The 13,996-nt window shown below is 44.0% G+C and overlaps 1 protein-coding gene across 3 annotated transcripts in view; it reads left to right on the forward strand.

Annotated features, from left to right (window-relative positions):
* Window positions 1-13,996, forward strand: part of Rps24 (ribosomal protein S24) — a 1,129,312-nt gene that overhangs the window by 700,786 nt on the left and 414,530 nt on the right. The window lies entirely within an intron of this gene.

Below are 13,996 nucleotides of genomic sequence, written 5' to 3' on the forward strand. Positions count from 1 at the left end.
TGTACACGCAAGCACATGTGCTCACGAGCACACTCTCTGTCTCTGTCTCTCTTCCTCCCTCTCTCTCTCTCTCTCTCTGAGGATGAACATAAATGATTATTAAAATGAAGTGATAGTGACAGGAGGTCATTACTATCTCATTTTTACAAATTCTTGAGTATTCTCACAAGTAAAAGTTAATGATCAGAAGACACAGGTAACTTGGCTCCTTGTTGATGATGCCTGTAAATCGCATCCTCCAACCTTGGATGATGTAATGGAACAGTGGGCTTCATGTTAGGAAGAGCCCCTGCCATAATCTACAGCTGGCAAAGCAGTGCTAGTTAGCATGTGTAACAGTTAGCAACGGCAGGGGTGGAGAACATATAATCTACTGCTGCATGTGTGTACTAAGTCCAGCACTTTCCAAGGACGGAGTTCTTACAGCACCCTTGGTTAGACCCATTACTCCAACCAGATAAGCAATGAAGACTCAAAACTGAGGGACTTTGACCATGGCATACAACTGCCACTGCATACCTACATATGTTCCTTAGTAGCTCACCCCCATAACCATTTTCTATCAACAAGGCTCAGACTGTGACCTGGTTTGGCATCCAAGTCTGCTGTAGGTGTTGGGAACAAACCATGTCGCACTCACTGGTGCCATGCACTTAAAGGGGACAATCACCAGTTACTTTTGCCTACCTTCCTGCCAGACCTAGTCCTAGGACCAAGGCACATGGAAGCCCTCTCTCATTGCCCTCTCCACCCATAACCAGCATAGAAGGACATCTATCCTGGGCTGAGCTTTTATAAGCACAAGCCTCCTGGTCCCCTGGGCTATACACCAAGTCCTATTGCAGTCACCACTATGAATGGCAGCATTCTCTACCCATACCCCACCGTGCCACCTCTGTACAACCCTCACCACCTGTAAACACCAAAGCCACATATGCAGGAGGGCAATAGCAGCCAATAAATCTTGGTCTCTTGTTTCTCTTAAAGAAGTAGAGCAGTGAAGGTCACTGTGCCAGACCCTGAAAAGTGGCACTGGGGCCTTTTAGCCAGCCTTCTGTGGCTGCCTCTTAGCCCAGCCCCAACCGGAAGAAAGAGAAGTACAGCTACATTGAGTGTGCTCCCCAAGGCTTGTTTCTCTCATTTTATCAGAGCTAACATTCTCCACTCTGTCACTCACCCCAGGGCTGGGAGGATGAGAGGCCTCATGAAGGGAATGGAAGTAATTTTCTCCAGTTGGTTCACAGGCCCATGAGGGCTGCTGAGGAAGCGGATATCTACTGGGCTCTTCACTTCCCAAGTCTAAGGGAACACTAGGCAGAGAGAGAGAGAGTCAGGTCAGCAGACAAAACAGAGTGCACATGCACATTGAAGCTGCTGGGAAGGGCACAGAGGCCATGGTGCTGGATGTGCCTCCACCTGGTCGTAGTGACTGGGGCACTCACCCAGGGAGGAGCAGGGCAGAGTCAGGCCTATACCCTCACTCTCCACTGATGCTCTGTTGTGTGTTCTTGCATCTGGATGAAGCACAGCATAAGGGACACAGCATGGAGCCCACCCTCCTTGCTGTGGTAGGTTCAGCTTTTCTGGAAGAGGGTTAACACATGACCACAGACCCACTACACAAAGGTATTCGGGTTAGGGTCTTTTTAGGACACCTCATTCTGTCTGTGTCCCCTGAAGCCTGGCTCCTGGCTAGCAATTGGAGCCCTATTCCGTAACCCCTCCCCCGAGGAAGCATATAACTAGGTGGAATGGAGGAACTTGAGGTCTCTGTGGCTCTGTGCTCAAGACACTATGAAAGACATTGACAATTATCTTTGGTCAGAGACCAAAGCCAGACAACCAGAGGGAGGGCCAAAGGCCCCCCTGCCCCAGGAGGCCTTTACATTCCAGGAGAAGATGTGATCTATCAGGTTTCCAGTATCAGAGCTGCATGACTGTGCCAACGCACAAGGCCAGACTGCCAGCGCACATTTCAGTATAACTAGGCTCAGAGGGCAGGTGAGGAGGTCAGAGGCCACAAGGAAGCCTGGACCTGAGCCACCCATCCCAACTTCAAGTCCACTAAAGGAACAGAGCCTTGTGATACCCCCCTACACACACACACACACACACACACACACACACACACACACTTACACTTGTCCATTTGAACTCCAGACTCACACTCAGGGAGAGCCAGCAAAGTCACAGGGACAGGAAAGGGCCCAAGGTCACTCAACTAATTGGGGTCAGTTTGGTTGTGTGGTTTTTATTATCCCTGTAGGGACAACCAGTGGGTATGAAAATGGGGGTGTTTGGTAGTGTTCTGAGTCATTGATTAACTTATGACCTTCCAACCTTGGTTACTTGTCTGCCAGAGTGTTAAACACTTGATTGGTACTTGGGCCAGGGGTGACTTGAGAAAGAGATCTTCTGCAGTCCCTGACCTCTGTGACCTTGAAACTGGACTGTCCAGGTCGCAAGGCCAGAGAGACAGCTCTGTTCTAAGAAACCACAGAACGCAAAGCAAGAGGCAAAGCAGCCTAAGATCACACTGCAGTCAGGCTGTGTGCATAGTTGCCCCAGACAACTGAGCATATGAAGTGTTTTTTAGGAGAAAAGTGATATCTAGCTGTTAGTCGGCAGCACTGGCTGTGGATTGGCACTGCCCAGCCTGTCAGGCAGGCCTGGTGAAGGGCAGGGGGAATTGGAGCTAAGATATCTGTCGTCAGAATCAAGACCTGCCTGTGACATGCAGACACTCTGACATTCCAGGGTTCTTCATGCAGCAAGCATCCATCCCTGTTTCACATGGCTGAAGAAAAGGGATTACTGCACCCTTTGCCTTATGCACACAGGAAATCTAAGAGCTTGTTTTCTGTCAGCCCCTTTTGTCTGCCTTACTCAGCTGTCTGCAGGTATGGGTCTGTGAGCACAATGTATCTACTCTGCACAAGTACCCAGCACCCAGCACCAAGCACTCTAGCCTAGTGCCATTCAGCACCAGCCTGCCACCTGTTAGAGCTTAGGCAGAGTCTGAGGAAGGTGACATAACTGTACCCCCACCTTAGCCAGTGCTATAAGAGTGCCAGAGAGATGGATACCCAAGCTCTTTACCCAAGTTCTGTCCTCCAAAGATTGTCCCAAAGTAACTCTTGTGCTCCTGGGTGCCAGTGCATTGACCAGCACTACCTAACAGTGTCAGTGGCCTTGCAGCTCTAGAGCCCTTTCAGGTTATGAGAAGGCATAAGAACAGTGGACAGAGCCCCAACCCCAGAGATATGAGCATGGCCTCCAGAACTGGCCCTGAGGCTGAACAGTGGAATGCCGTTACATCCCATTACACAGGTAGTCACCACTTCTGGAGCTGCTATAGGAATTGGGGCAAACAGCCATGGCACTAAGTAACAATGAGCCAGAGTGAATGGCAGGCAGTCCCAGCCCCTGTTACATGCGGGCACAGTTTCTTCATGGATGAGGAAACCAAGGGTTCTCTAGTCTCAGCTTCTGAGGTACAGCCTGCAGAGAGGTTGATAAGTGCTAAGTACATGGATAACTCATTGCCATGCCTGAGCACAAAGTACAGCTCCCTTGAGGCTCCAAGAGTAGGAAGACAGGTTCCTTGGGCCAGTAAGACAGGTGAACACAAACAAGGGTGCTTAAAGATGGCTGGAATGCTTAGAGGGTTGAGAGAGTATGCAATCCCTCTCCTACTTCTGACATGACCCTCCAGGGACTGGCCTGGACTCCCAAGGGATAAAGGTACAGGCAGTAAAGGAAGACAGAATTGGGGCAGCACAGGGTGATAACACTTAAGGCTAAGTATGTGCTTGAAGCTCTCATCTGTCTGCATAGAAGGATGGCAAAGTATTCTGACTGCCTTCTAAAGGCCTGTGGTTTACATTCTGTGGACAGGAAGACAAACTATGGGTGTGCTATGGGTGAGCAGAACACCCCAAGCCTAGATATGCATCTTCAAGCTACACTTGAGTATGCAAATGGCCGACCTTGAAGGTCCTGGTATGCTGCCTTCGTTCTCCCTCCTCTGTCTGTTGTTGCTCTTATGAAGGAAGCATCTAGAATGTTCTTTGAACTATGGGGTTCCCTGTACCTAAAGGGTTTCAGCTGTGACAACAGACTCCTGCCAGGGTCTATGGCCCTGACATTTCTTCTGAACCTAATGGCAAATCCTCTTCTGCCATTGGCACTCCAGAACAGGAGGGAGCTTCCATCACCCTTCATGGCCCAGCTAGCACTAGCCTTTTCCCATCCATGTATCAGGAGTTGATTAAGCCAATTAATTTTCTGAGCTTACATGAATGCATTTGATAAGAACTTGTTGTCATTATCATTTTAAAAAGGAAGTGTGTTCTTTCTAAAATGGTTATGAAATGGCTTCCTGTGGAGCCCTAAGCCCTGCATTCACTTTGGGGTAACTCAGGTCAAGCACCCCCCACATCCTGCTGTCCCTACCTCTCTGTCCTCATCATGATGAAGGCCTCATGGAGCCTCGTGGCTTTGCAGACCTGCTTATCCTACAAAACTGCTTCCCAGAGTCCTTCAACACTCTCCTCAGGAATACTTCCAGCAGAACCCAAATTCAACCATGATGTCCTACCATTAATATCAAGTGGGGCACCCTGGCCACAGTGTTCATGATAGACTAGAGGTCAAGGCAGTCCCAGGCTACTCATCACCAAAGCCCTGGGCATGGCTGACTCTGCTAGGAGAAATAAATTTGTTGTCTACAAAATCCACCTCCAGAATGTAATTGCACCACTGGGTTCCAACCCAGATGCATTCTCACCAAACAGTAAATGTCAGTTCCAGGATTCTCTTTACCATCTCCATTTCTGCCACAGAGACACTTTCTAAGCTTTGCTACTGCACTTTGGGGTACCAGATGCCCTCAATGGCTATTCACCCCTTTGCCTTTCTATCTGAGCACCTTCTGGCTAAAGGAGTTCATGCCTTTCTGTGTCACACAGCAAGTCAGATATCCAGTGTTTTGAATCTGACCCCTAAATCCATGTGATGAGACTTAATCACCAACATGTTCAACATTTGTAAATTATCCAGAGCCAAGCATTCTGTTACAGCATCACAGGTGAGACCCTGGAATGAATAGGAAAATCCCATCTTCCCAAATGTCTATCTGTACTGAACTAACAGCATTCTGTTTTATTCTCTAGATATCCTTGTCCATGACAACTGGCTGAACATCAAGATGCTGGGACTATTTACTGTATGTTTTATCTAAGACTAAGGCTTGGAGATGTTAAGGGCTCTGCCCAAGGTCACACAGTTAGTGCCTAATGGAGATGTCACAAATATCCAGTCTAGCTGACTTCTACATCCAGCTCCCTCTAATACCCATGATGATGGGTCTGCCAACTGCTGTTCTGTGTGCTGAAGTCCTTACCCTGTGAAGAGAAGCAGCTAACATCAGAATCCCCAGGACTCTCACTCCCCCACTGTTACAAGTTTTCATGACCAGAGGCCCTTAGTAACAGCCACTGACAAGGACCAATAATTCAATAGCAGCTTTTGAAAAAGTATGACTTTCTTTTTCTACTCATTTTGCAAAAGAAAAAAAATCCATTTGGCCTCAGAAAAAAATATTCTCAGTGCCAAACACGATTTTTGCACATGGTGAGGATGTGTGATTTTTTTCATATGTATTTTTTCCCTTTTTCCCCTTTTAGTAAAAACAGTTTCATCCCTGGCAAGAGACTGAAAGAAAGGGAGTAAAAAAAAAATGCTATAGAAAACCATTGCTTGGCTATTACAGAGACCAAAGCCAAGAGTTTAGAAGCTCAGTAGTTGAAAGAAAGGGAGTAAGATCTAAGTAAAGATTAACAGAGAATAAAATAAAAGCTGTATTTGGGGGCTGACTCCCATGTGTCCTTGCCCAAGGAGTTCAATCTTCAGGACTATTTAGCCATCCCTCAGCTCTTAGAAAAAAAGTATTACCACACTTCCAACCTATGCCCAAGGCAGACATTAGTAATCAATCACAACAGGGATGCAGCCTGAAGCCTCCAAGGCTTTACCCCATCATTAGAATTGATAAAGACAACAGAATTGCTCCCCTCCCCACCAATGCATTCCTTCACTTATGATATCACTAACACATGGAGAAAAGGAACTGGTTGGCAAAAATTACCAGAGAAATTGGCACCAGGAAGCCTTCTCCCAACATTGCTGCAGGACCTTAGCTACTTTTTTCCCACTACCTCCCCATCTTCTGAGGGTCACAGAGGGGAAAATTCTGGGGTTCAGAGAATGACATCTTTGAGCTTAAGTCTTCTGCCTCCATAGCCTTTCCAACAGAATATGTGTTCTGCTGATCACCTAGGATCACAGTGGTGTCTCTGAAGGGCATAAGAACACCTTTTCAGCATCATGCTCTTCCATGTGTTTGTGGGGAACACTTAGACCTGTGAAGGTCCATGTTCCTACCATGCAGGAAACAGTTTTTGTGCATTGCTTTTGCTTCAGTTTTCAGAATGAAGTTTTCTGCGGAGCTGGCATTTCCAAATTATTTTATGTAAAGCACATTCCCAAGATGTCCTTGAAGATTTTCCATGAGAGGACCTGAACCAAAATGCAAATAAAATGAAACAGAAGAGATGTACAACCAAATACACTGGAGGAACTCAAAATGTTATCTCTTTCTCTATAAAGGCCCTGAGAAGTCCTGCTGCAAGCTGAGTGTACCATGGGTTCAGTATGTGTCTGTTTATAAGAAGTGACACTTAGCCTTTGTGATAGTCGGCTTTCCAAAACTGTAACAGATGCCTCATATAACCAAGTTAGGTAGAGGAAACGTCTTTTATTTCACACTTTGGGGGTCTCAGGAAGGTGCTGGCTCTACGGATGTGAGCTTCTGACAAGGCAACATATCAGCACAGACGCAGTGATGAGGGGAAGCAACACTGATCACCTTCTGGCCAGCAGGAAGCACTGAGAAAAGAAAGAGGGGGCTCTGGGGATCCTGGGGTTCCACTCTCCTCTTCAGGGACCTTCCTGTGGTGACAGAAAAACCTGCCTCACATGAGTCCCCAGCTCTTAAAGTGCTTACTGCTTCCTGACAGCAGCACTCTGGGGACCAATTCTTCCCCACACTGGCCTATAAGAGATCCAGATTACAGTAACATTTAAGATTCTGTTAGGCATTATCTAAAAAACAAAAACATACATTTGAGGAGAATAACTGAATTTGAGCCTTGGCTGGACACACACACACACACACACACACACACACACAGAGAGAGAGAGAGAGAGAGAGAGAGAGAGAGAGAGTCTGACTAAGAAAGTTCTCTGGTGTGTGGTTGTTTTGGAACTGTTTCTGTGTGTTTGTGTTATTATTGCTATTCTTTTGTTACTACAGGGACTTCCTATGTAGCCCAGGCAGCATCCATCCCCCAGCCTCATTTTCCTAAATGCTATAGACAGCCTTGTGCCACCATTGCCTCTGCCAAATTATATTTTACTTCCTCTGGGATGGATATCACCAGAATTTACTTAAGGCTTTTGGAATAGAAGCTAACTAGGGAAGGTGGTGCATGCCTTTAATCAGGACCTTTAGACAGATACAGGTGGATCTCGGTGAGTTCAAGGCCACCCTGGGGGCAGCCAATGCTACCATTAAAAAAAAAAATAGAATTTGGCAAATAAAAAACATAAGAAGGAAGTTGAAATTGCTCATAATTTTATATATATAAACTTTGTTAAATTATAATTTTTATTTAAATTAGAAACAAGCTTATTTTACATATCAATCCCAGATCCCACATCCTCCCCTGTTCCCCCCACCACCCCCATCTCTTCCCCTTTCTGCTCCCCAGAGAGGATGAGGTCTTCCATGAGGAGTTTTCAAAGTCTGTCATATCATTTGTAGCAGGGTCCAGGCCCTCCCCCATGTGTTTAGGCTGAGAGAGTTCCCCTCCATGTGGAATGAGCTTCCAAAGTCCATTTGTATACTAGGGATAAATACTGATCCACTATCAGAGGCCCCATAGACTGCCCAGTCCTCCAAACTAACACCCACATTCAGGGAGTCTGGTATGTCCTATGCTGGTTTCCCAGCTATGAAACTGGAGTCCATGAGCTCTCCTTTGTTCAGATCAGCAGTTTCTATGGGTTTCTCCAGCCTGGTCTTGACCCTTTTGCTCACCACTCCTCCCTGTCTACAATTGGATTCTGGGAGTTTGGCTCAGTGTTTAACTGTGCGTGTCTGCTTCCATCAGCTATTAGATGAGGACTCTAGGATGGCATATAAAGTAGTCATCAATCTCATTATTGGGGAAGGGCATTTAAGTTAGCCTTTCCACTATTGCTTAAAGTGTTAGTTGGGGTCATCCTTGTAGATCTCTGAACATTTCCCTAGTGCCAAATTTCTCTTAAAACCTATAATGGATCCCTCTATTATGGTATCACTTTTCTTGCTCTCCTCTGTTCTTTCCCTGACTCAGTCTTCCTGCTCCATCATGCCCTGCTCTTCTCCCTAACTCCCCCCTCCCCCGCCATGATCCCAATTTGCTTGGGAGATCTTGTCCCTTTCCCCTTCTCTGGGGGATGATGTATGTCTCTCTTAGGGTCCTCTTTGTTAAATTTTTAATGGATCCCCTTGTCTTTTCAATGCTTCAAATAATTTGAAGACACATATTTGTGTTTTTTTAAAATGGTGATGCACAATTTGATGTCCTATTTTTTGTTATTTAATAGCTAAAACAATGTGCTATTAATGAAAACCTCTGACAACACTCCGAAAAAAGGTGTGTTTAAGTGACACAGTAAGAATCCATTGTTTGAATAGTATGAAAAGTCCAGACCAGCTATTTAAGAGTTAATAATTATTTGGATTTTGGCAAAGTAAGATTAGGTAAAAGTGGTGTATTATGAAGCACTGGTAGTGGACCCTCAAAAGTAGCCTGGAATCAAAGGCAATATCAAGACAAGAAAACATTCAAATATCCATGTTGAGGTCAATGGTGACTATTAAAAGCTTCTCTTTAGTTCAAGTTTAGGCTTTGGACATGGTAAACTTGCAGCAAGCCTCAGGCCAGTCTGCTAGCTCTAAGGTCCTGTGGACTTGGGGACTGAAGGTGTCATGTTATAGACCTGTGCTGTGATTGCCACCAAGCCAAACCGTGCCAGCGAGGGCTGGCACTGTTCCAAGGCTCTTGTCATCATCAAGGGAGGTTGAAGTGAGCACACTCTCCTTGCATTATTCTGTTCATCTGTGGTTGCTTTCTTAGGCATTGAGCCTCTGGGTCACCTCAAGTGAAATTTTGGGTTCTCTGATGAAGTAACCAGAGGGATAACTGAACCCCTTCTGTTCCCAGCATCACCCTCCCCTCCAAGCATCACCTCCTGAAACAACCCTCTAATCACATACTAACTAAAAGGCAGTGTATCTTTCCTTAGTGTCTTTTATATATCTTATTCAAACCTTATTTTTGAGATGTTTGTAGTTTTCTCCATGGCCCTTTCTAGGTTAAATGGGAATGCATGAACACACATACCTATCACTTAAAATGTGTATGAAATTTCCCTAGTTTTTTTAATTTATCTTCTAAATTTAAGTTGTTTTCATATTTTTCTGAGGAAGAAAGCAAAGTGTAGGATACGTACTCAATGCAGAACATTTAAAACCATATGAGAATGTCGAACAGTAGCCCTTACCTTCATCTAAGCCACCCAAAGATGAGTTTAATATCTACATCTCTTTGGATCAAAGATCATCTTACACCTCTGACTTTGGAGTTCGAACCTACCTTCCTTTTTATCCTCGATAGTATATTTTCATCTTAAGGAAAACCACACCATAACTCACTTGTTTATCATAGTGTGGAGTTCCATTCTCCTGACCCATATTTAATCTTCTAGATTGGGACTCTAAAGTTGTCTACAGTTTTTGTGTTGTCTGAAGTGTTGTGATGAATGTCTTGGAGCCTCATGCATTCCCAGGTCTCTGGTTGCTTCTCTATCATAAATATCTATAATTGAAGGGATAAGTTGCAGGTATGTGCTTTCATTTTTTTTTTAACAGTAACTGCTACCTACTGAGCAGTTTTTATGACATGGAATGATTTTACAACATATAGTAGAAAATAAGAACCACTCAGAGGCAGCTACTGTTAAAAATGTTGGACTTTTTGGCAAACCCTGTTGTCTCTGTGGGGATATTTATGTAAGTAAACCAGAGGTTGTTGTCTATAGGTATAGCGGACAGATGTATTATAAACGGAGAATCTTTTTCTGTGCTGGTAAGATAGTTCCTTGAGTAAAAAGTGCTTGCTACCAAGCTGGGGATCTGAGTTTGATCTCTGGAATCCATGCAGGAGAGAAGTACCAGCTCCACAAAATTTGCTCTAACTTCCACCCATGAGCTGTACACACACACACACACACACACACACACACACACACACAGACACAGGGGGAGAGGGACTACACAACACACATATGCACTGTTTACACACACACACACACACACACACATACACATACACACACATACAAAGAGATACACAACCCACATACACTCTGTGTACACACCACACTCATAATAATAGGTGAAATAATTTAAAAGACTATTTTGCTGGCTACATACTATCACATTATTATTGGGCAGAATTTGAAAGTGTAAGTATAACTTTATAGGAACTTTATAATTTTTAGTTATTTCTAATATAATTTCATGTGTATCTGGGTGGTTTCCTAAATTACTTGCTCAAGACAAATATACAAAACTACTACTGGTAAGTTGGAAGGGATTTTATTTTACTTATTCTTCCACACCCTGTCCATCACTGAAGGAAATCTGGACAGGAAGTCAAACAGGGCAGGAACTTGGAAGCTGGAACTGATGTAGAGGCCATAGAAGGGTGCTGCTTACTGGCTTGCTCCTTCAGGCTTGCTCAGCCTGCTTTCTTATAGAACCCAGGACCACCAGCCTAGGGATGGTACCACCCAAAATGGGATGGGCCCTCCCATATCAATCATTAATTAAGAAAATGTTTTGCAGCCTGATCTTATGGAGGTGTCTTCTCAATTTAGGCTCCTTCCTTTCAGATAATTCTAGTTTGTGTGTCAAGTTGACATGAGACCAGCCAGCACAATCAGCTTATTTGCCAGAGTTCTAGGCCAGCTAGGTAGCTTACCATGCAGTCTCTCTATCTCTGTCTTTCTCAGTGTGTGTCTCTCTCTGTTTCTCTCCCTCCCCCCCCCTCTCAAAGATGGCTCAGCAGGTAGGGGTGCCTGTCATAACAGCCTGCCCACTGAGTACAATTCCTGGATCCATGGATATGTAGAAGGAAGTTTCACAATGTTGTCCTTTGACTAGAACATACACACACACACACACACACACACACACACACACACACACACACAGTGACAACATGAAATCCTGTCTTAAGAAATAAAAGAAAAACATTTTTTTTTTCATTAAAAAATGTCAAAAAGTGGTAAAATGAGATCCTGTGGCTATTTTAATGAGCTCTGAGCTCTGAGTTTTAAAAATAGCAGCATGAATCATTTTTCACTTCTACCAACCATTTGTTTTTCTCTTCTATCCATCACTTTTTCTCACTTTTGGCATGTTTATCTCTCTCTCATTGTTATGAGCTTTCTATATAAGTCAAGCATATTAACACACTACATTTGTAATCATACCAAAAAAGGTAATTTTTCCTGTTACCTTTCAGTATTTTTATGATGCCTGTGTATATTGTAGTTATAACTGCATATAGAGTTGCCTGTCAGTTGTCTCCATAATACCTTTTATCTACAGCTGTACAGCCTTCAAACGGTCCTCCACATTGGATCAAATCTGACTTGAATTTCCTTCTAGTGTCTTTGGGATATTATTCACCAGGATTCATTTTGTTTGTTTTGTTTTGTTTATGACTGGGCTAAGAGTTTGACTGAATTTCCTCCCATGTCATTTGTTGAGTACCCAATGCTTTCCGCCATTGTCACACACTAGATACTTACTCAAGCTCCTGCTCCATCCATGGCTAGCAGGGCTGCCCCACTGATCTCTCCATTGTGCTGGGCTAAGAGGAAAAAGCTTTCTGGTGAGAACAGGAGAGATATGATGACCCACTAGACATGGCAGGACTGAAGTACTCTCAACTCCAAGACTAGAGCTCTTCTGGCTGGTGACTGTGTTCAGCATGAGAATGGAGAGCCACCACCCACTGTTCAAGCAGGACACACATTGAATCCAATGGGAAAGAAAACATCCACTTCAGAGTTCAGCTAGTGCAAACATGAACATAAACTCAGTGAGAGTTAAATGTCAACCTGTCACAACTAGAATCATCCTGGAAGAAAGTCTTAATGAAGAATTGTAGGCATATCTGTAGGGGACTGTCTTGATTGTTAATGGAGACGGATCATGAAAGTAAAGAAAGGTAGCACAGCTGCATTTGCTTTTCCCTGCCTGTGACTGTGACCTGACCAGCTGTCACTAGTTCCTGCCACTGTGACTTTCCCACAACCGTGGATTGGAACCTGGAATTATGAGCTGAACAGATTTTTGATATCCTTTGTGTTGCTCTTCACTGGGATATTTTATCACAGCAACAGAATGAAACTAGAATAACTATACTCTCAGTTCTCCACAGAAGCAAAAGCTATTAATGATTTCTGTGTACTATAAAGAGATAGACTTAAGGATATAGGAATGGATGAATAGATCTCTTCTTTCATGCCCATTTGCACACATTTGTCAAACAAATAAAAGTACTGCACTTCACCTTGATCACTTTAATCTCAGTGATTCATCTAAAAAAAAATAAACCCATGAAGACCACCATATTGTTTTTAGTGGCTGTTTGAGGGTCCCCTGAGTGATATACCCTTATCTCAACCTTCAGGGATGGACACTGGGGTTTGTAACAATTGATTTATTTCCTTAGTAAGCATGGATGGACCTGGACACATTTCTATCTAGAATTCTCCCTGGCCACTCCCTAACAACAAAACACAATCCATATCCCTGGGTCTAATGACCAGAGTCCACTTTGCTGGTGAGTCCCATCTCAACCATTCCCCAGACCTCTGGTTTTCTGCCCCCGGCTTTGGTTCCCCAGACAGAAAAGGTAAAGTTCCAGATAAGCAAATATAGATGTTTTTTCAGAATGCAGATCAGGACTGTTTAGTCCTAAGTCTCTGGCTCTTGATGAAGAGGGCTCTTGGACTGTGTCCTTTAAAAAGGAGAAGATGAAAGAAAGTAAATGTTTGGGGGGGGGACCTGTACCAGTTTTACAAATCAATAGTAATGAGGACTGATGGGAGATGTCATTATGTAAATATGTTTCTCATGTAAAGATGTGCTATATTTATTTATGTTGTATTTGTTTAACTATGTAAAGATGTGTTGCTATTTTACCTTGCCTGCCTAAGGCACCTGATTGGTCTAACAAAAAGATGAACAGCCAATAGTGAGGCAGAAGAGGAATAGGCAGGGCTGTTGGGCAGAGAGAATAAGTAGGAGAAGGCATCTAGGTGTGTGTATGTGAGAGAGAGAGAGAGAGAGAGAGAGAGAGAGAAGGAGGGAGAAAAAGAAGGAGATTCCCAGGTCCAGACAGGCAGCTGCCAGACAGACAGACACGGAATAGGACATACAGAATGAAAGAAAGGTAAAAAGCCCCAAGGCAAAACATAGATGAGGAGAAACATGTTAAATTAAGTTATAAGAGCTAGCAAGAAACAAGCATTAAAAAATGGTCGAGGATTCATAACTAATCATGAGTCTCATGGTTGGTGGCCCAAAAGAAAGCCTGCTACACTATGACCCTGGCAGCACTTAATCTGTACTAAGTAAATGATCCTTTGGGAGATGAAAATATGGACAAGACTCACCTGTGATCTGTCCTGAGGATTAGTGGTCACCAAGGACCACATCCAACATATAGACATAAAGACACCTGTCATGAGTATGTCAAGAAGGTCGTCTGCTGTTATTTATAAGTTATATACATTACCAGAGAATGTA

The sequence above is a fragment of the Phodopus roborovskii genome, unplaced genomic scaffold (genome assembly GCF_943737965.1).
Source record: "Phodopus roborovskii unplaced genomic scaffold, PHOROB, whole genome shotgun sequence".
Lineage (NCBI taxonomy): Eukaryota > Metazoa > Chordata > Mammalia > Rodentia > Cricetidae > Phodopus > Phodopus roborovskii.